This window comes from Lissotriton helveticus, chromosome 5_1, assembly GCF_964261635.1.
Source record: "Lissotriton helveticus chromosome 5_1, aLisHel1.1, whole genome shotgun sequence".
NCBI classification, from domain to species: Eukaryota; Metazoa; Chordata; class Amphibia; order Caudata; family Salamandridae; genus Lissotriton; species Lissotriton helveticus.
This window is the reverse complement of record NC_136065.1, coordinates 1,248,111,061-1,248,133,274: the sequence shown is the minus strand read 5'-3', so window position 1 is coordinate 1,248,133,274 and position 22,214 is coordinate 1,248,111,061.

Here is a 22,214-nt window from a genome sequence, read left to right as displayed (position 1 = left end):
TCCTCAAACTAATGTATGGCCCACACAAACACACTGATCTTCTCCCTACGACCAAAACATCTCTTCATGCTGGTATAAGGTGTTGGGATATACTAAATGGCACAGCGTGCCGTCAGCAGAAACTCAGTTATGGAATGGGTCTAAGGCACACAGCAAAACTGGAAGGTTTCCGAATGTAGGACAATATAGAAATCTCAAAAATGGGAGATGTGTGGGAGGGAGGTTCCATACGCAAACATTTAACAGACGAGATGCATAAAATGCAATTTTTCATATATCTGCAACTGTGTCACACACTCCATATGCACCAAGGCAGCCTACAGTCCTTCCCAGACGACAACCACTTAGAAGCGCAAATCGAAATATGTAGGCTTGGTGGGAAAGGGATCTCAAAACTGTACAGCACTTTGGTGGACAATACTCCCGACCCCATGCTGGCATTGAGGGAGTAGTGGGTATGTGATGTGGGCCCACTGGAAGGTGCGAATTGGACAGAAGTTAAAATAGTCCCCATAGCACTGGCAGTCTCCAGCTGACTGAGGTTGATACAGCTTAGATATCTAGACAGGGTACATCACAGCCCCATTAGATTAAGCAAATTGAAGCAAGGTGAGGACCTACACTGTTTGCGATGTAGGGCAGAGCTGGGAACATTCTTCCACAAAATATGGAAGTGCCCAGTGATACAGAGATACTGGAACAAAATAGACAGCATTGTATCCCTGGTCGGTAGGTAAAAAATTGTGCCACAGCCTAAAATTGTATTGTTGGGATCGATGGATGAATTTGGGACGTAAATGACACACCAGACTATTAGCAACAATGAGCTTTTCACCTCGAGTTGCAGTCTGTGACATGGGTCAGACGCCACCCGCCTCCCAGCCCGCATGTTATCCGGAAATGAGACATTAACTCCACCCGGAGACAAAAATTCTCATCCCGGTACAGGCAAAGAGGGTAGGTGATCTGCTGCCGTCCCAGGAATGACATGTAAGTACTGTAGAGACTTAGGGGCAATGGCTCAGAACCTACGAGTTTGCTAACGCTGCTCTCTGTCTGCAAGGCGCTGACTAGTTAGTCGCTTGGACCGCGCACCCCGCTCCCATTAAGCCTACTTAAAGCAAACTGTGGGAATGACCAGATGTGTGATGTGACCACTCGGTCTGCCATATACTTTCAATGAGGGAAGCGGCAACATACACTCAGTGCCTGGCCACAACCTTCATTTGCGGGTGGGTGACAATACAGTGGAGACAGTTTCACCTCTTGCTAACTGTCCGCCTGCAAAGAGAAGTGGGCTGTTGTGACAACACAGTGGTTTACCTTAGCCCCAATAACCCGCACCCCATGCACTTTTTAGATTGATTTTACAGGACACCATTCTCTGAAGTGTCTGATTGACTCGCCGTACCGCCAGAGGAGACATACCCGCAACACCTTTTTTAACGCACTCACTGCACTTCACTGTATCTGCACTTACACTGGCCACACACCCCCACGTCATCAAACAGCAAAGGAACAAAAGATCTCCGACGAAGAGCCCCTTTGCGGGTATTGCAGCGCCGACCCTACGAGGAGCAGGTCCAGTTGATGAAGCATGACACCTGGCTTGCTGGGTGTGTGAGGACCCTAGTTCCGCAGTAGCGGGATCCCCTGTGAATCCTCCACCTCCTAGTACCCCTCCACCGAACCATCTCCTGTTGGTGGTTGGTACACATATCTCTATTTTACTAGGCTCCACCATTAGAGGAACAGCATTCACTTTTGACATCAACAATGAGCTTTATCATCATCTAGAGAGGCATTGCATGGCACTGGAGATCAAAAAAGACCCCATCGGTGGCCGATTAGACTCACAGAATGGAATAATGTGCCACGGCAGAGCAGCTTGTATATAAGTCAAGAGGTTGTCCGGAGAAACATTAAAATGTCTGGGTGACTGGATTAGCTACCCGATAAATGTTAACAGATGATACTTATGCAACAACTTTAAACTATAAATGTAATCCAAATAACAACTTCAAGACACTTACTCGATGTGTTACTTATAATCCTCTGATTTTTTACACATATCATTGTGAATACATTAAGAAAACCAATAAAGAATTTTATAAAAACAATTTGATACAAACTATCCCAATGCCATCTTGCTTGCACAGACTGACAGACCAAGATCTCAGGAGAGAGCAAAATGGTGCCATTGAGCCCCTGCCGGGTCCTTTACATTTTTGTTTTATGTCAAACATCTCCCTTCACCTAGATTACTAAGGAGTGCGTATCACCTATTCTTATTTCCCTTACCATCTTTGTGTTTTCTTAATATGCCAATAAGACTACTTTAACTCAAGCTAGCCTTACATAAAGGATTAGATCAGTTGAGAAAGCCCACCCCGGAGCCTATGTTAACATGCATGTTACTATGCACCAGGGTTCATGAAGTGGGCTTGAATTGTACAATGGTATCTGTAGGGTGGTCCAGACAGCACTAAGAAGGAGTGAAAGTGCCTGCCTCCTGCCACTGTGGCTTTCAGTGTAATTAGTTCACACTGTACTTGACCTTTGTCTGGTCAAATGACCTGGTGGTCAAATATTGAAAGGCACTTTATTTGCTTAGTAGGTCGGTGAGCACAAATAAAACTTTTTGAAAGGAGCCCCCCTTGCTGGCCAACCACCGTAGGCGGCTCCTCCGTTATAGTGAAGAAGCGTCACCCCACAGCTGGAACTAGCAAACACATTGTGTTTTGGTGTTGCCGCGCGAACCGCTGCTGACATAGCGCTCATTTTAAAAACTTTGTGTTGCTTACACTTTACTTTTTAAAAATGTACCTGCATTAGAACTGGGGAATTAGAATATTGAAACTTGAGAATCCTCGCTTGTATCCTCGCCGCTTGCCCTGAAGCTCCGTTTAGACCTCCACCCCTAGGCTCACCAATCGGCCCGACGGAGGAGGAGTCGGAGGCGGGGCTCAGGTGTCAAAACTCTCCCCAGCGCGGGTAGCGGGCAATTGTGTTTTGGTGTTGCCGCGCGAACCGCTGCTGACATAGCGCTCATTTTTAAAACTTTGTGTTGCTTGCACTTCACTTTTTAAAAATGTACCTGCATTAGAACTGGGGAATTAGAATATTGAAACTTGGGAAACTTGGGAATCCTCGCTTGTATCCTCACCGCTTACCCCCACCCCTAGGCTCAGCCAATCGGCCAGACGGAGGAGGAGTCGGAGGCGGAGCTCAGGTGTAAATGCCGACTACCGAACGGAGGCGCAGCTGATGTGCGCAGCTGGCGCGCCGATGGCGTGCCGAAGGCGCGCCAAAGGCAAGCCCGTCTGCGCCCATCCGCGCCAGGCCGGGCCCAGGGGCCATTTCCCCTGTTCGAGCCACCATTTACTCATCAGAAGAGCTAAAAAAAAATAAACGTCTTAGGCCTTCTGCCTTGCCCGACCACCTACACTCGCCTTGATCGCCTAGGTATTTCTTATAGGCACATACCATTAGCACCTTGGACCGCCACTTCTGGTAGAAATCATGGGCTGACTACGGCCCAGAATAAAGATCTTACGCTACGCATCTTGTACCTTAACACCCGCTCCCTAGTAAAACACCAACTAGACGTCTTCCTCCTCTTGTTGTCAGATAAGCCAGATATATTTTTCATCTCTGAAACCTGGCTTAACGCAGACTCCTCTCCTGACATCTTGGCAGCCCTCCCCGACACTTACTATATCCTACAGGCTAATCGCGCTCTAGGTAAAGCAGGTGGGGGAGTAGCGGCCATCATACATAGAGACCTTGTCTTCACTTCCATGTCCCCGCTAGACCCCCCTGCAACAGATAACATGATCATCAAACTGGAGTCCAAGGCAGGTTCACTTATTTGTGTTCTTATATATAGACCTCCTCAGCATATGCCTTTATTACCCCTTTCACTAAGTGAACAATTGGCCCCCTTGATCACGGATCACGCTAAAATTCTTCTGCTAGTCGACCTAAATTACTGGTGCAATGATGACACTGGCGGCCCTCATGCATCCGAACTTATGGAACTACTTTCTAATCTCAACCTCAGCCACCATATCTCCTCCGCCACTCATATTAAAGGCCACACCTTGGACCAAGTTTGGTCTTCCAACCTCACAGTATCAAGACCTCTTATCTCTCCTTGCATCTGGTCGGATAATCATTTAATAGACTTTTCCATCTCTATTACTATACAGAGTAAGCCACCGGCGCCTGAAGGCGGCCTGGTTAGGAAATGCAAAACACAGAAGATGATGGACGGAATGCTGCACAATGGCAAAACAGAACTGTGGTGGCAGAGTGGGCTAAAGAAAGGTGATGGATTAAACCCAGATCTGTGGACTGCGTGTGAGTGTTTTATTGGTTCAGATTCTCCGTCCATCACCACCCCCTTTTGTACCACTTTGTTCGCCATAAGTTGGCAGGGTATGGTCAGACGTGAGTCCCTTGCTCACTTTGCCACTGGGTTCAAGCAAGCCTGGCTGAAGACGGCTGTAATGCCAGAAACCGGTCCTAGGAAGCTTGAATCCGGCCCAGGGAAGGCATGGCTTGGCAGTTCGGGCTGGACTGTTCCCATGAGGCACAGGCTCAGACTGATTTGCATATGGCCATGTCTGAACTGGGATGGCAGAGTGGGCTAAAGAACGGTGATGGATTAAACCCAGATCTGTTGACTGGGTGTGAGTGTTTGATTGGTTCAGATGCTCCGTCCATCACCACCCCCTTTTGTACCACTGGTTAGGAAATGGACCACTCTTGACACTCCTGCTTTTGTGGATAGTCTAGCCCACTCCATTCCTGAAGACACTTTGGATGTGGACTTAGCCGAGGCCAACATCTTGAACTGGCTATTAGCAGAAAGTAACACCTATGCCCCTCTCAAAAAGCTAAAAATCGCCCGGCGCATGGATGCCCAAAAGTGGTTGTCTCAAGACCTCCGGGCCCGGAAACTAGATTCTCGCCAGAAAGAGAGGAAATGGAGACAGGACTATGCCCGAGGTGCTAAACTCGCTTATCTAGCGGCTCGCTCTGACGATAAAGTGGCTATTATTTCAGCTAAAGCAACTTATTTCTCGGAAAAGATTGAGAATTCTACTAACAAATCCAAAGACATTTTTTCAATAGTCAACGAGCTCTCTAATTCCGAGAGAACTATTCTCAAGCCTGTACCCACCCAGAAACTGTGCGATTCCCTTTAACTATTTTCTAGACAAGATTGCTACTAATAAAGCTAGCATCCCAGTCATTGATCCCACGGCAATTCCCTCGACCGTAGTTTGCAGTGCTCACGCTTTTGATCATTTCCCACCTATCGACATCCACTCCTTACAGGCTCTCTTGGTGAGGGTGAAATCCGGTTCTCCTACGGACTGCTGCCCCCCGCATATTCTGAAAGATACCATCTTGGCCCGTCCGCTTCCCATTCTGTCCCTTCTTAACAAATCTCCCTCCCAGGGCAGGGTCCCTATCGCCTTTAAGGAGGCGATTGTCGTTCCTCTTCTTAAGAAGCCAGGCGCTGACCCGGCCAATCCCTCAAACTATAGGCCGATCTCCCTTCTACCCTATCTGGCCATGGTTCTCGAGGCCCACGTCACTACTCACTTATCCAATTTTGTAGAACAGTCCATCTATCTGGACCCTCAGCAGGCTGGGTTCCGCCCTGCACACTCCACGGAGACAGTCATTACCGCAGTCCTGCACACGCTCCGAGGAAATGCCGATAAAGGGATACCGCAGGCCCTGGTCCTTCTGGACCTGTCGGCCGCGTTTGACATGGTCGACCACACCATCCTTTTGGGCCGTGTCAGACAGGCCGGCGTATGTAAATCGGCATTTGATTGGATCAGATCCTTTCTCAGCAACCGCACCCAAGCAGTACGTTTGGCTCCTTTCGCAGCATTCAAGCTCCCCACCTGCTGTGGGGTCCCCCAAGGATCATCACTGTTCCCTTCTTGTTTAATTTGTATCTTTCCCCCTTCATTCGATCCCTGAAGGAGTTCAAAGTCACCACGTTTAACTATGCTGATGATTTACAATTGATCTTTACTATAGATAACTCCCCTGATTCCACCCAGGAGTTCCACAGCACTCTTCTCCACATTCGCCAATGGATGGACTGTAACCATTTAAAGATCAACCCCGGAAAAACTGAATTAGTTCTCTTTGGCAAGGGCCAGACACTCTGGGGCCCCCACTATTGGCCCCCCAAACTCGTCCCGCACCGAAGCCCTCTCCCTCTGCCAAAAGCTTAGGAGTTATCATCGACAAGGATCTTTCTCTACAGGCTTAAATCGGTGCGGTTGTCTCCTCCTGCTTTTTTCAACTCCGCAAGCTGAGAAAGATCAGCCGGATGCTTACGCATTCTGCCCTGATTCAAGCAGTAATTGCCCTGGCACTATCCCACTTGGACTACGCTAATTCCATCTACCTAGGCCTTCCTCTCTGCCTTACTAAGCGTATCCAACTGGCTCAGAATCAGGCTGCCAGACTGATTCATCGGCGACCGCGCTGGCAGTCTGCCAGGCCTCGGCTGAAAAACCTCCACTGGCTCCCTATCTCCCAACGGATCACTTTCAAAACGGCCTGCATAATTTTTAAATCTATTCACGATCATAGCCCCTAATTTATCAGCTGCCTCTTGACCAGATATGTTCCCTCTCGCAGTCTTCGCTATGCCAACCATCATCTTCTGATTACCCCCCCTTTAAACTCCACCGCCAAGGAGGTCGCAGATTTGCAATATTGGCACCCAGACTTTGGAACTCCTTTCCTTTGGAGATCCGGGCCTGTAGCAAACTCTTAGATTTTAGAAGACTGCTAACAACGTGGTTGTTTACACAGGTCCACGTATAGTCCTCTGCGGTCCCTGCTCACACCTGACTCGGCGCCATGAAACCTTACGGTGTACGTGCGCTTTATAAGATACTATTAACATAACATAACATAACATAACATGTAAAATAAAATGATAACAAATCAGTAAATAAACCTGCTTTATCATTTTATTTTACTCCAGAGCCGCCACCGAGTCTTTAGAGCACTGTCATTGTGCGTGTAGGTTTGCTTGCCATCTTAGAACAGCCAAACTGATATGCACACTTGGATATCTCCAGTCTATTGCTTGGAGATTTCGGCAGGGCTCAGGAGCACAGACTCCCAGTCTCTGCTGGAGCATGGAACCTGCCCACTCTGCCCAATCCCTACGCTTCTCTCATTCTGGGTAATACTAGCTTGGGAGTAGCATCTGGATTGGTTCAGGGGAATCTGGGAGCCTGTGTGAGCATCGTCTGAAGAGGCAGCGAGGCGACGGATGTCAGGCTGCAGGTAAAAAAAGGCTTCATTCCCACCCCCGCCTTTGCACTGCCTCACTGATTTCCACAGCTAGCGGCCGCCACTACCAACCACAGAAATACCTAACACAAACCCTTCCTGCTTTCCTGGTTCAGTGAGGCACAGCTGAGATTGGCGAGGATCCATTTTCCTCACCTTGTGTGATGAAGTGGCCTAGTACAAGGTGGTGTGGGATTAACATTGCCTACACCGGATTAGGTGGGAATTGGCTACTCAAGAATTTCCAGCTTTTGTGCTGCCTCCCTAATTCAATATAATGAGCCAGACACAAAATAACCTGCAGCATCCCCATTTACAGACAGAGCACTGGTACGAATCAGCACAGCCTGTGCCGCTCCACACCTCAGAACAGTTGGAAGTTGTGTTTGGTGTGGTGAAACTGCTGACTAGGGTAGTGACAGCTACAGGAGACAAAATGACAGTGAGGCATGCAGTCCAACATTGATACACAACACATTCTCTGCACTGGGATGGTGCAGCCCCTGACACTTTACAGAACAACTGTGTAGCACCATTAACTTGTCCCTCATTTCTGGCTCTGACAGCAGGACTTCAGTGGACCATCCTAGAACCATTGCCAGAAAAATAATCAATCCTTAGCCCACATCAAGAAAACTTTGTACCTTTGCAAATCAGCGACCAAACTCGCTAGCAAGAGAACGACTAAAAGGTTTTGTTAAAATTTGTAACAACTTAAATGCCTTTAAGAAGCATTTTGCCCCACCTGAAACACTAATCCCTATCATGAACAACTTGATTTGCTGGATAGACCAGATTTAAGAATTTGATTTCTAGAAAATGTTGTCTATGGTGGAATTTGTGTATGTTCGTGTGTTTAAATATGGTTTCACTAGGTCCAGTGATTCATAATGATTTCCTATGGCATTTGACAGTTGCTTAGGAGTAGCAAGGTATGAACAGGCATCTGTGACACACTTCTGATTGCAACTGATCAAAGTGACTTCGCTGTCACTGGTTTTAATGATTTTGGTCATAGACACCGAGGTCAGTATCAGGCTGTGGCATAAGGAGCAGAGCAGTTTGAATTTCCAAAGACAACGTCCTTATCAGTCCTCCAAGACTGCAGAAACATTCATCATTGCTGCATGGTTGGGGATAGCCTATCCATGTAAAGAGGTACAGGAGTTTAGCAGACGTGCTTTGGTGTGTCAGAAGAGTTATCCTAAAAAAAGACAATTGCTGAACTGAACTGAACAGTTATCCTAAAAAAATAGAATTCCTGAGCTCAAGAAAGAGAGCTGCAGGTAGAAGCCCAACGGTTAGTTCTTATGTATTAAGCTGTGAGAAGAAATCACCCAGTGAGCGGCAGTGGACTGATAGCCTTTATTGAGAAAATCTGTTGACCCTGCTTGTGACACATGAAATCGATTTTGTAAAAATGCTGTACTGTGGCAAACAAGAAAGATGATTTTTTTTTATTGTCCCAATGCATTGTGAACCTGAATACATTTTTAGAAACGCACTTAGATTTTTCCCCTTAAAAGCTGAATGTGGAAAGAGCCTCACAAATACTAATAGTACTGCAAACCGAGGGAGTTATTTACATTGTGACCTTTTTCAAATACACCTAGTATCGAAAGCTATACATTAACTAAGAAAGATACTGGAGTATAAAGTGTAAGAGAGACATTTTCCAATGCAGAAACACATGGATGGCACAGGAGGTTATGGTGAAACCGTTCCACAAATTTTTGTAGAATAGAGAGAACGATGGAGGTAACAATGTCAGATACTAGGGGAAAGTTTTGCTGCAAATGAAACCGAAAACTAATATGTTAGACTGTTTTTATTGACTACATTAGACAGACTATTTATCAGTGTAGTATGCATATTTTAGAAAGAAACAAAGTAATAGAATACATTAAATGGTGGTATATTGATGCTCCTACATGTATGGTTACTATTCATATTTATTGTTACAATAATTGTTGTAGGAAATTAGGTTGCTATTTGAGAGGGGTGAGGAGTCGGACCCAATGCAAGTAATAATCACAATCCTTGTCAGGGTGACCCACTAAAGCCACTAAATTAACTTGATCTCAGCCCGCTGGTAGCTATGGCACATAGCAGATAATTGCCAACTGGTGCTACACATAAAAAGTGGAAAAGGTGACATGAGATCAGGATGGGTCAGGCAAGTACCCCCTCTTCAAAAATCACGCCAACTAAAAAAGTCGCAAAAGAAATTAACTACAACAGGGGGGCACTATTAACAGGATCACACGGGATAGTAAGTCGCTCCAGCCTAATAATGTCACCACTGGAAACCTATTTCGGAAAAGCGGTAAGATCGGAAAAAACAAACAACATTTTCTTCCTGAAGGACCCGGCGGCAGCAATTTTTTCTGAAACAGGAAATATAAAGGGACTGCTCAGTCCTCTAGCCCCACAAAAATCAATGTCTTCAAAAACGCAAGAGGTGCAACAAATAACTCCTTGCGCAACTGAAGCAATTACAAAGTCTCTGGACAGGGATAACTCCAGTAAAAACAGATCAAATAATAATAGACCCAATAGATAGGGAAAATCAAGCAAAAATCCATCTGCCAAAAAGCAATAAAAAAATTACTGTTCAAGCAACAATACATTCCACGAACAATCAAATAAACAATTCGGAATTCACCAAGCAAATAGTTACAGATCTGACCACGGAATTTATGAGAAAAAAAACAACAACATGGTGAGTTAGTGATGGCACTGAAAGACCAAAACATTCGATCACCTCCACTCAACTCCTAACAGAGATAAACTTGCTGAGCAGAATCAATGCCATGATTTCCCCTTAACCCCCTATGTTATCAAGGGTCTGGAGGAAAATAATTTACAAGCTTCATAGTTGCATTCTACATTAATAACCGATAACATAGAACTTGTAAAAGCCTGCAACATCACAAGCAGAAATTACAAATCAATCATACAAATCGAATCAAGATTTTGCAACAAAATTAATTGACATAGCAAAAAATCATGACCTTTTCTCAATTATAAAAATACTAAGCCACTCTTTATCCCAAATTCAAATGGATACAAAGTATAACTCAATATGTGGTCCAGTGCCTAGCCCAAGGCAGGATCAATTTGATATGAAATTAGGGAAAAGTCCAAGTATATCACTGTTACAGCTGGATAACTCCGAAATAGGAGGATATAAAACCTATACATCTAAAAAGTACATCAATCAAATTGATGCAGACAACCTATCCTCCCTACATTCGTCATTGCTAAGCATCCTACAAACGTCTTTTTCTGTATTAAACATGCAATCGGATAAATTAGATCTTCAGATCGATCTCATGAATATTATGGCAACACACGTTTCCAGCATTAACACCAAAATATATATGCTTATTAAACAGCTGGTGAAAGCCCAAACACCTAAGAGCACGGATCTACAAGGCAATTGCAAATGCAATCAAATAATGGATAAATTAAGTACTTTGCCGTCCATGTTATCAGACATATTGAAAGAAATAAGGCATATGGACTATCATAAACTTTCTCCAACCCAAATCTAGAGAACAGATAAAACAGCAGGCACATTTAATAGATAACACAATGAAAAAGGAAACACAGAAACAACTGGAAGGACAACAAAATGTGTCTGATTGTGCCACCGCAAATTGAATTCAAAACAAGCCATCAACGATACATTTAACATCAAATTGCCCACAACCTTTGACTGCAGATACAGACACTTTATTTACCCAAGTATTAACAAAAAGGCAAACAAACGTGATAGAAAGGGAAGAACGAATGGTTGCATGCAAAAAGATGTAGATGGCAAGAAATTCTATTCAGTGTTCAATGCCACACAAAAAATAAACTTCTTCCAGAAACAAAGTTCATAGAAGAAAAACTCACCCTACTGGACAGATCATTGGACAGAACACTGTGGCCTCCAATCAAAAAGGTGGAAAACAAAGTTAGTGATTACAGCAAAAAAAAGTGGAAGACAAGTCAGAAGGATACAAATAAACAAACCCCACCCAAACAAGTTATATCTGCCAAGATAACAGATGCAAATAAAAAAACAAAAAAAAAGGGCAATCTGCCAGACACCTTGCAAACAGAGACATCAACTTCAGACTACCATGACGTTGAACATGATACATCAACAAAGACTATAAAAGGCCATGACTGATTTAGATTACTCAAAATTATAAAGGTACCATCTGGCAATTTTCCTGTGGGGAACCCTTTGGAAAGGACCATACCTACCAATAGTAGTCCAGTAAAGGCTTCTGCAATGACAACGATTTTCACTCACCATAACAGAAGTAATAAACACGAACGTATAATAATTTCTAGGGCAGGCAAGACAATTGTGATCATATGCCCCCTTTTAGAAAGTAATACAGAGAATGAGCTTCACTGTGCAAGAAACATCGCTTTGCCCCCTCTTGATGACAAAAATATAAGAAATAATCCTGCCCATTGTGCAGGTCAAACAAAACATAAAAGGCCAATGCAGGATCGCTCACTGTCTGAACACATTTTACCATCAGATGCAAAGGATTCCAGTGACCGGTGGCAAATCACATTATTTCCTCTATATTGTTCAAGAGGCAACCAAGGTATTTTAAATAGGGGAAATATTTTGAGGCTGTTAGCTGAAGTACGATCATTACGTCTTATCAAAACAACAGATTTATTGTTGACGTTTTTGCCAAACACACATAACGATTAGTCTGAGATAACTCTAACATCATGGAAGTCAGAAAAAATGGCGAATCAAATTCTCAGTGCCAAAGAGCAATTCTAATCATGGGGCATATCTATAATAAAACCCACTCTGCAACGCTACCCAGCTCCATTGGCACATTGGGATAACAAGAATAGCGCTCATAATCCTGTATATTCGATTCCGCAGAACACAAGAGGATCAATGGGTAAAGAAATAGGAACACCAACAGAAAGAAGACAGAATCACAGGCACTGGTCACCGCTAGCACCTAAAAACTCAAATATGCAATGATCAATCATTGAACCAACACGTGCCCTGCAAGCTGCTAAACTGAACATATATTCCTGGAATATTGCAGGTGCAACAACTAAACTCACTGATAGCACCAAGTGATAGCATAGCGCTACAAGAGACCTGGCTGACAGGTCCATTTCAACTGCCAGGTTTTACATTACATCAGGTGGATGCTGTAAAAACTAGACTCTTTTGAACACCAAAAGGTGGATTATCAGTCTATATATCTACATAGAATCAGAACAGATGTCGGTGACTTCTACAAATATTCAAATAATCAAACTTAATTTTAGCACTGATCACTGGATAACTTCAATAATTTTTTTAATATCTACGCTCATCTAAACACCCAAGATAAATCGTCAAAATTCAAAAAGTTAATGCACGAAATAGCTAAAGTAAGATATAGTACCCCGAATTGGGAAATAGTGATTACAGGTGATTTTAATACTAATCTTATTCACACACTGGATGATGAAGAGCAGTTAGCATCAGAAAATGAAATCTGGTCGGTAAATCATCCGTTGACCCATCCTTGGCGGAAAGCCAATAAAGTAGGCAAAGAGCTAGAATATTTTGGTTTGAGAGTTATCAATGGGAGAACACAGGATGATAATCCTCCAAATTTAACATATTATGGACCGATGTCTGGGTCCATAATTGATTATACTATTCTTTCCTTACCATTAATACAGCAACTAAGCAGGTTTAAAATTAAGTGCACTACAGACAGCCATCATTCAATCCAGCAAATAGCTATAAATATAAATCCAGACAGATATCAGCTTGCTCCAACAATCGATGAGGGAAGTATAGTAACTACCCACAAACAACTTAATTGGTCATCTCATCGACTTCCAAAACTTGCAGACAAAGCTAAAATGATTTCGGAGGATAGTATATCTTTATCTTCAATGGCACTAAACGCTTGCATCACAGTTGTGACAGAATTGATGAGCCAAAAATCAAATTTAATATTGAGACAGACCAAAAGTTACATCCAGCCATCATCACAGAAAGTTAAAGATTTAAAAAAAGAATGGAGAAGAGAACTGAAGACGGTATAAAAATGAGGTACTCAATCAGACGCATGGGATAAATTAAAACAATTGAAGAAGGAATTAAAGAAACATGTCTGGCCAGAAAAAAGAAAAATGACAGAAGAGTTCTGGACAAAGCTGCTCTTTAACGCCTTAACCGCGGTTGCAATTCCGACGCGGTGTGGGTGTTCTAAAGGGTGGGCCGGGCTTCGATGGCCAACGGTCATACACAGAACAAGGGAGGGAGTGGCCGACGGGAGCACGGAAGGGGATAATTGCAAACAATCAAATACCAAAGCTTTTCGCAAAACAATAAATGGCTTAAATAAGGTAAACAACTTAACTGTATCATCAAATGTTATAGAACAATATTGGATAGTTTATCTTATTAAACTCTTCATTGACGAAGACCAGCTACAATTAAACAAAACCACTAAAGCCATTGAGACTCAGCTAACAATTAGGATAAAAACATTGCTGTGCCATTAGTATGTCACCGCTTAATACATCTTGTACACTCTCAAGAGTTGAAAACGTGATCAAAACAGGAAGAAGTGACAGTGACCTAGGTCCAAACGGCATTCCACAGGCAATATTTAAACTGGACCCAAAATATTGGGCTAATCCGATAATGGTATTGTTTAAAGAGTTGGAAAACACAGGTATGATTTCAGGTAGCTGGAGGGGATCAATCTTTAAGAGAGATGATAAAACAAATGAATTACAGATTAATAGCCCTTATTGACTCAGAAGCAAAATATTATGCATCATTAATATTAGACGATTGAATAGAGTGGTCAAATACCGAGAATTTGATTCCACCCAACAAACAGGATTTTGGAAAGAGTATGGTACCTCAATTAACATGACAACAGTTGCACTAATTACGGAAAAAAGTAAACGCCTAAAGACAAAACTGCAACTCTGCTTTATTGATCTGAAAGCAGCTTTTGATCGGGTGGATCGACCTCTTCTATGGGCTAAACTAAGACGGTGGGGTATTCAGGAAAAATCTTAAGAGCAATTGACTCGCTATATACAGAAACACGGATTCAAATTATGGTGGGGGATGGGACAAGAATATCAAGGAAAGTACCAACCGCAAGGGGCCTTAAGCAAGGGTGTGTGCTAGCTCCACATTTGTTTAACCTCTTTACGGCTGATTTATCCACCCACCTGGACCAAGTTAACTCGCACGCTGCAAGGTTAGGCCCATTAATGATATCCCATTTCTCATATGCCGATGATATTGAGCTGCTGAGTCACACAGAAAATGGATTTCAACTATTGATTAAAGAAACTGCGGCATATACAAAACTCAATACATTGGAAATGAATATTGCTACGACAAAAACCATGCTAATTGGGAATAATCCCCATGCCTCACTAAAGATTAAGCTGGGTAATGCAATCATAGAAGAAGACAGCACGTATAAATATTTGGGCTTCAATTTTGATAAAAACTAACTTTCATGCACACCAACAGTATATGGTTAGAAAAAACTATATTCTAATATATTCTTTCTGTTCACTTGCAAAAAAACTAGATGGCCCTGCCTATCAAACATTGCTCTCTGTCATCAAAGCAAAATAGCTACCATCGCTAACTTATGCAAGTACAGTGATGGTAAGGATTCAAAAATGTTGGATAGACTACAAATTAAAGCATACAAACGGGCCCTTGATCTTCCCTGTAATGCTTCCCATGCTCAAATCCGTTTGGAATTTCGATTGGCTCAGCAACATATAGCAAAAAGATATCACTTTATTAAATCTATGCATAAAATACGAAACAATCAATCCAGCCCTTTAATCAGTGCTTTATGGGAATCTCTCAATAACGATGTGAATTCAAGTTTCAATAAATATTTGTTATCATCTTTACAAATACTACTAATAGGGTGACTTATGGAACTTAAATCCACTGCAATCTACTTTTTACCAAACCATAAAGAAAGCAGCAAAAATTAATTTGTTAGTTGACGATAAAAGCATATTCTCACGGCGATCCCACACCTGGATGACAATTCAAACGTATGTCACATTGCACCTGGCAACATATCTACATCTAACCTATCCAGCTTATCTCAAGAAAACATTATTGGCCATATCCTTAGGTGAACTGCCATCTTTGGCAGATAAACCACTATGGCGATATAAAGGACCAAAAATGTGCAGATTATGTGAGGCACAACTAAATAATGTATGCCATACACTTTTAAAGCACCTATTAAATGAGAGAGGTATTCACACATGTAGAGCATCTATCATGATAAGCTTGGACCCCACGGACCCTTAGTTAAACTGCAAACTCTTGAAGTTTTTACAATTTCACTATAAAACAGTCAAACTGAATTGCAAGCTGCTTACAGCAGCATAATAATTGCCCCACATTGTGAGCATAAGACATTGATATGATATTGACACAATTGTGGGATGTTGACACTTGGAGCTGCGTATACTTTTATAAACAAACTAGTAGTGAATTTTACACTGATGCACATGCCACTTTATAATAACGGAGAAGAGTACCAACGATTGAATTGTGGAATTTTTATAATGATATGCTTCAAAGACGGTCAATATATATATATTGACCGTGCCATTGTAGACTCATATGAACTTTGAATAATGCTGCTATCTCATGAGATAAAAGGTTTTACATTGTTTTAACTTTTTTTAGCTGCAATTCCATTCATTAATATGAGTATGGCTTTACCAACCAAGGTCATCAGTTATTTAGAGCCGAACAGTATTATATTGAGTATTTATTTATATATTTTTACATATATTCATACATTTTTATATGGTTTTATATATTTATTCAATTTGCTGCTATTCTTGTGATATTTTATCATGTATGCTCTATTATGCACTGAATTATTGTATTTTACATTTATTTCTCTGCTGACCTTCCACGTATGAACTACTTTTTGGCGATGATGTAGTATGTTTTCCATGTCGTTAGCCAAACAGCACCGCTGATGCACAGGAAACACGTCCCACATTTGCACTTTCAAGTATAATCAGCCCCCTCAACTGTGTCATGTGATCAAGGCCCCACGCGGGATGGAACGCATTATGGCGGGGGTGGTGTTGGGCATTAAATAAAGATATTGCACCATCAATTGGGTTCGCTTTGTCTGTATTCTACGGATTCCTACCTTGAGAGGATCCAGCTTCAAGTAGCCTTCGAGATTGCTTCCTTGAACTTAGCGAAACCCCTCCTTTATCTTAGGGCGTTGCGTGAGGAAGCAGTGACTATGAGCCCTTCGGAATCCTCTACTCTCCCAGCAGGAGAAGCCGTGGTTGCCCCGGGACAGCGGAAGTGCAATAAGCAGCAGGGAAGTGGTGTGGTGGAGTCAAGGTCGGAGGTCAGCTGACCAGAGGACCCGTGCTTTGCCATTACTGCCTTTCTGCGACAGGAGATCCGCTGAGAGTCCCGTAAAGGAGTGTGCAAGAATTGGACAGCGATATTTATCCGTGTTACAAATCTGAACTTAATATTCAAAAGCCCATTATCTGACACCATGTCCGCAGACACGTTGAGGAGCCGGGAAGAGGCAGCCACCGGCATGTTTGTTAATTGCCCGGCGGGGGAACGTGTACTAAGTTCGATATCCAGCAGTCCGCAGGAATCACAACCCAAAATCAAAGAGCTCTTTAAAACCCTGGAGAAGGCAAGCAAAGCGGAACAGGCAAAGTGGTGGGAGCCGGGAGTGTGATCTGTGCTTATTTTAAAAATTTGAGTGTCACTATTCCTTGTATTTTAACTACTCACTCTGCTCCCTTTAAGCTCCTATTCAGGAAACTTAATCACCCGACCACGCTGCGCAGCGGAGCCAGCGCTGCTGCGGTAGTTGACCCGGGATACTCTTGGCGCCATCACCGGGGCTCGCCGAGGCCAAGCCCCTTATTGAGGCCACGCCCCCTTAGAGCCCTTTGAAGGCATTGATTACAAACGCCGGGCAGACAGACTGTTCCACCTGAGGCGGAAAGCCGGGAGTGTGATTTGTGCTTATTTTAAAAATTTGAGTGTCACTATTCCTTGTATTTTAACTACTCACTCTGCTCCCTTCAAGCTCCTATTCAGGAAACTTAATCACCCGACCACGCCGCACAGCGGAGCCAGCGCTGCTGCGGTAGTTGACCCGGGATACTCTTGGCGCCATCACCGGCGCTCGCCGAGGCCACGCCCCTTAGTGAGGCCACGCCCCCTTAGAGCCTTTTAAAGGCGTTGATTACAAACGCCGGGCAGACAGACTGTTCCTCCTGAGGCGGAAAGCCGGGAGTGTGATTTGTGCTTATTTTAAAAATTTGAGTGTCACTATTCCTTGTATTTTAACTACTCACTCTGCTCCCTTCAAGCTCCTATTCCGGAAACTTAATCACCCGACCACGCCGCGCAGCGGAGCCAGCGCTGCTGCGGTAGTTGACCCAGGATACTCTTGGCGCCATCACCGGCGCTCGCCGAGGCCACGCCCCTTACTGAGGCCACGCCCCCTTAGAGCCCTTTAAAGGCGTTGATTACAAACGCCGGACAGACAGACTGTTCCTCCTGAGGCGGAAAGCTGGGAGTGTGATCTGTGCTTATTTTAAAATTTTGAGTGTCACTATTCCTTGTATTTTAACTACTCACTCTGCTCCCTTCAAGCTCCTATTCAGGAAACTTAATCACCCAACCACGCCGCGCAGCGGAGCCAGCGCTGCTGCGGTAGTTGACCCGGGATACTCTTGGCGCCATCACCGGCGCTCGCCGAGACCACGCCCCTTAGTGAGGCCACGCCTCCCTTTTTCTCTGCCCCCTCTCTATAAATCATGTGTCGCTTTAGGATCTGCAGCGGACGAGCGCAGCGGGAGCGCCGAAGGCGGGCCTAAGGCAAACCCGTCTGCGCCCGTCCGCGCCAGGCCAGGCCCTAGGGCACGCCACGCTGACCATCTTATTACGTACTCACCTCAATCACTCAGAGATCTACAACATACTGCTACCCCACCATCTCCAACGGCCATTCGCCGTATATTTTCAGCTGGCCTTACGCGCCCCGACCAACACCATCCACGCGGACGCACAACTTCAGCTATGCCGATCAGGAACACCACATCCATCAGGGTGTCATATTTGAACATTCGCTCCTTAGTGAAACACTCTGAGGACATTTTCATCCTGTTATCCAACACTAATCCTGACATGTTCCTGCTCACGGAAACTTGGCTAACATCTGAGTCCCTCCCAGATATCCTGGCTGCACTCCCCCCTGATTATTACATTCTTCACGCCGATCGCCCCGGTGATCGGCCCGGGGGTGGGGTGGCAGCCATCATATCTAAACGCTTGAACTCCATCTCCTCTTACTCCCTTCCCCTCCCTGAGGTGGAGAACTTACTCATCAGTGTGCAAACTAACACCGGCACCCTTACCTTCCTCCTCTTATACCGGCCTCCCCATTCTATGCCATCCTTCTCCTCCATTATGAGTGAACAACTGTCCAATATGCTAACGCTGCACTCTAGCTTCGCCATTTTTGGCGACCTAAACTACTGGTTTATCGACACTAATGCCGGCCCCCATGCCACGGAGCTCTTTGAGACTCTTAATAGTCTAAATCTTACCCAACAGGTCACCCAACCCACCCATATTAAGGGACACATCCTGGACCAGATTTGGACTTGCAATCTGGCCTTGTCTCCACCAGACATACTTCCCTGTGTCTGGTCCGACCACCATCTAGTTGACACTACCATCACTGTCGCCGGTCAGATTCACGCCCCCCCTGATGGCTGGTGGCTTTTCACGGAAATGGAGTACATATGACTCTCAGGGTTTCCTTACTGCCCTGGCCGATGCCCGCCCAGCCTTTCACCCCTCTGATGACATCGACGGACTAGAACGCGATATCGGCTCTTGGTTAGGATCGACCAGTGACCTGTTCGCTCCCCTAGTCAAATTCCCCCGCACTAGGCATCTGAACTCCCATAGGTGGTTCTCTGACGACCTCAAGGCTCAGAAATTAAAAACGCGCCAGTTAGAACGCACCTGGAGACGTGATTATTCCGATCCAGCCAGACAGTCCTATCTGGTCGCGCGTAAAGATTATAAAGCAGCCATCAGGCTAGCTAAAATGGAACACTTTTCCAACAGGATCTCGTCGGCGGTCGACAAATCTAAGGAGGTGTTCAGAGTCCTGAACGAGCTAACTACAGATGACAGAACCCTCCCAGTCCAGACCCCCACTCAGGAGGCTTGCGACACCCTCAACTCTTTCTTCTTGGAAAAATCACAAAAATTAAAAAGTCTATCCCTCCCCTCCCCCAGTTACATTCACCGGATACTTCCTCTAACAACTCCTCGACTTTCACTACCTTCCCTGTTTTAGATCCTATCTCCCTAGTGGAACTTGCCACCCGCGTGAAATCTGGCTCCCCGAACGACTGCTGCCCACCTTCTGTCCTGCGGAGCATATGCCTCAATCTGCCAGATTGTATCCTACATTTACTTAACAGGTCACTTAGCAGTGGCATCTTCCCCACTTCTTTCAAGGAGGCCATTCTAGTGCCCCTCCTCAAAAAACCCGGCGCCGACCCCGCGGAACCATCAAATTATCGTCCCATCTCCCTCCTCCCGTACTTCTCTAAACTAATGGAGGCCCATGTCACCTGGTGCCTGTCAAACTTTATTGAATCTTCCTGTCATCTCGAGCCCAATCAGGCCGGCTTCAGACCTGCCCACTCTACAGAGGCCGTCATCTTGGCAGTTCTGGACACACTCAGGAGTAACGCGGACGCGGGGTCACCCCAAGCTCTCGTTCTCCTGGATTTATCGGCCGCGTTCGACACGGTGGACCATAACATTCTCCTCCACCGTGTCGAGCAGGCGGGCATCCAGGGCACTGCTCTTGAGTGGGTCAAGTCCTTACTCACTGGAAGAACACAGCGGTCCGCCTGGGTCCCTACACTGCCAAAAAAAACCTACGTCCTACGGAGTCCCCCAAGGCTCCTCCCTTTCACCACTTTTATTTAATCTATACCTCCGGCCACTGATCCAATCCCTTCTGAAATGGGACATCATCGTCTACAACTATGCCGATGATTTACAAATCATCCTTTCACTCAACTCACCACATGCCATCAGTACATTCCACGCAGTCATGACTCACATCCAACTCTGGATGAGCCAGAACCAATTGAAGCTGAACCCCGGCAAAACTGAGCTCCTCCTCCCTGGACTCAGTCACGCCCACTGGGGCACGCAGTTCTGGCCTCCGGAGCTTGGCTCTCCCCCAGTCCCAGCAAAAGCAGTAAAGAGTATGGGCGTAATCATTGACGCCGAACTCTCCCTCAGAGCTCAAGTTGGAGCGGTAGTCTCATCCTGCATGTACCAACTACGGAGGATCCGTAAAGTCCGCCATCTTCTTCCTCCTGCGGCACTTACCCAAACTGTTATCTCACTTGTGCTCTCCCGTCTGGACTTTTCTAATTCCATCTACTACGGTCTCCCACAATTCCTGGTACATCGCATCCAAGTCGTCCAGAATCAAGCGGCCCGCTTGATTCATGGAACCCCCAGATGGCAATCGGCCAAGCCTCTGCTCCACAGCCTTCATTGGCTCCCAATAGACCAAAGGCCATCCTTTAAGGCGGCATGCCTCACCTTCAAAGCCCTTCGCTGCTCTGGCCCCGCGTTCTTGAAATCTCTCCTCCGTCCTCATTGTCCAACACGTAACCTCCGATCAGCCCACCGTCACCTGTTAGTCACTCCTAAAAACAAAACCAAGAAATTCGGCGGTCGCCGCTTCTCCTACCTAGCTCCTGTGCTTTGGAATCTCCTTCCTCTTTCAATCAAATCCTCCCCTGCCCTTCTGAACTTCAGAAAACTGCTAAAAACTCACCTTATCCCTCTGCTTAGCTAGATTTCCGCTACTCATGCTCCCTCCTCACTCATCCTGTCTATCAGCGCCAGGAAGCTTCGGCGTCAGTGCGCTTTACAAATTGCACCTAAGATAAGATAAGAAGCACCGCTCGCTCACCAGGTACCTGGAGGTGGGAAGGATACCGAGAGGTCTGAGGATAATGCTTGCACCATTTTATGAAAACCCGGACCCCCGCAAGTTATTCGAATGGGCTGAATGTAACCTGGAGTCCTCTCAGCGCTTGGTGGAAATCCTTGTAAAGTACGCCAGGAGTGACCGGGTTGCATTACAGAGCCAAATCGACGCATTGAATATGGAGATTGACAAGTTACCTAGTACTCCCATTATTGCCAAACATCGTGAAGAAATGACAGCGTGCCTGCACCGAGAAGAAGAAGTTATAAAGAAAAGGAAGGCATACAAATTCCATTGAGATCGGTTGGATTACGAACATGGGCAAATATTCACATTTGCTAAGAAGTATGGCAGTGTAAAAGCTAATAAAAAGTTGATATCGAGTATATCAGCAATATCACAACTGGCTAACAATGACCTTATGGAGATTTCGTCACTTTCGGAGTTAAGCACTAATATTGACAGTGAGGCGACAATGACCAACAAAGGACACAGCGGTTGGGGTTTTGAAAATTCACCCAGGCACAGGAATTAGATTGTATGCGTCAGGATCGGAGGCAGACCCTAAGCTCTGGTGTTCAAAATGCAAATACCAACAAAGCACCAACAGGAAGCGCAGGGCAAGGCGGTGATGTAACAAACAGCGCAAACTTGAGTACAAAGCCACCCAACAGAAAACCCCGCAAACAATGAAAGCGCAAATAGACTGTGACTCCATTTCTGGTGATTCACAAGCCGTCATTAATCTTACGAATATACCATTGAGTT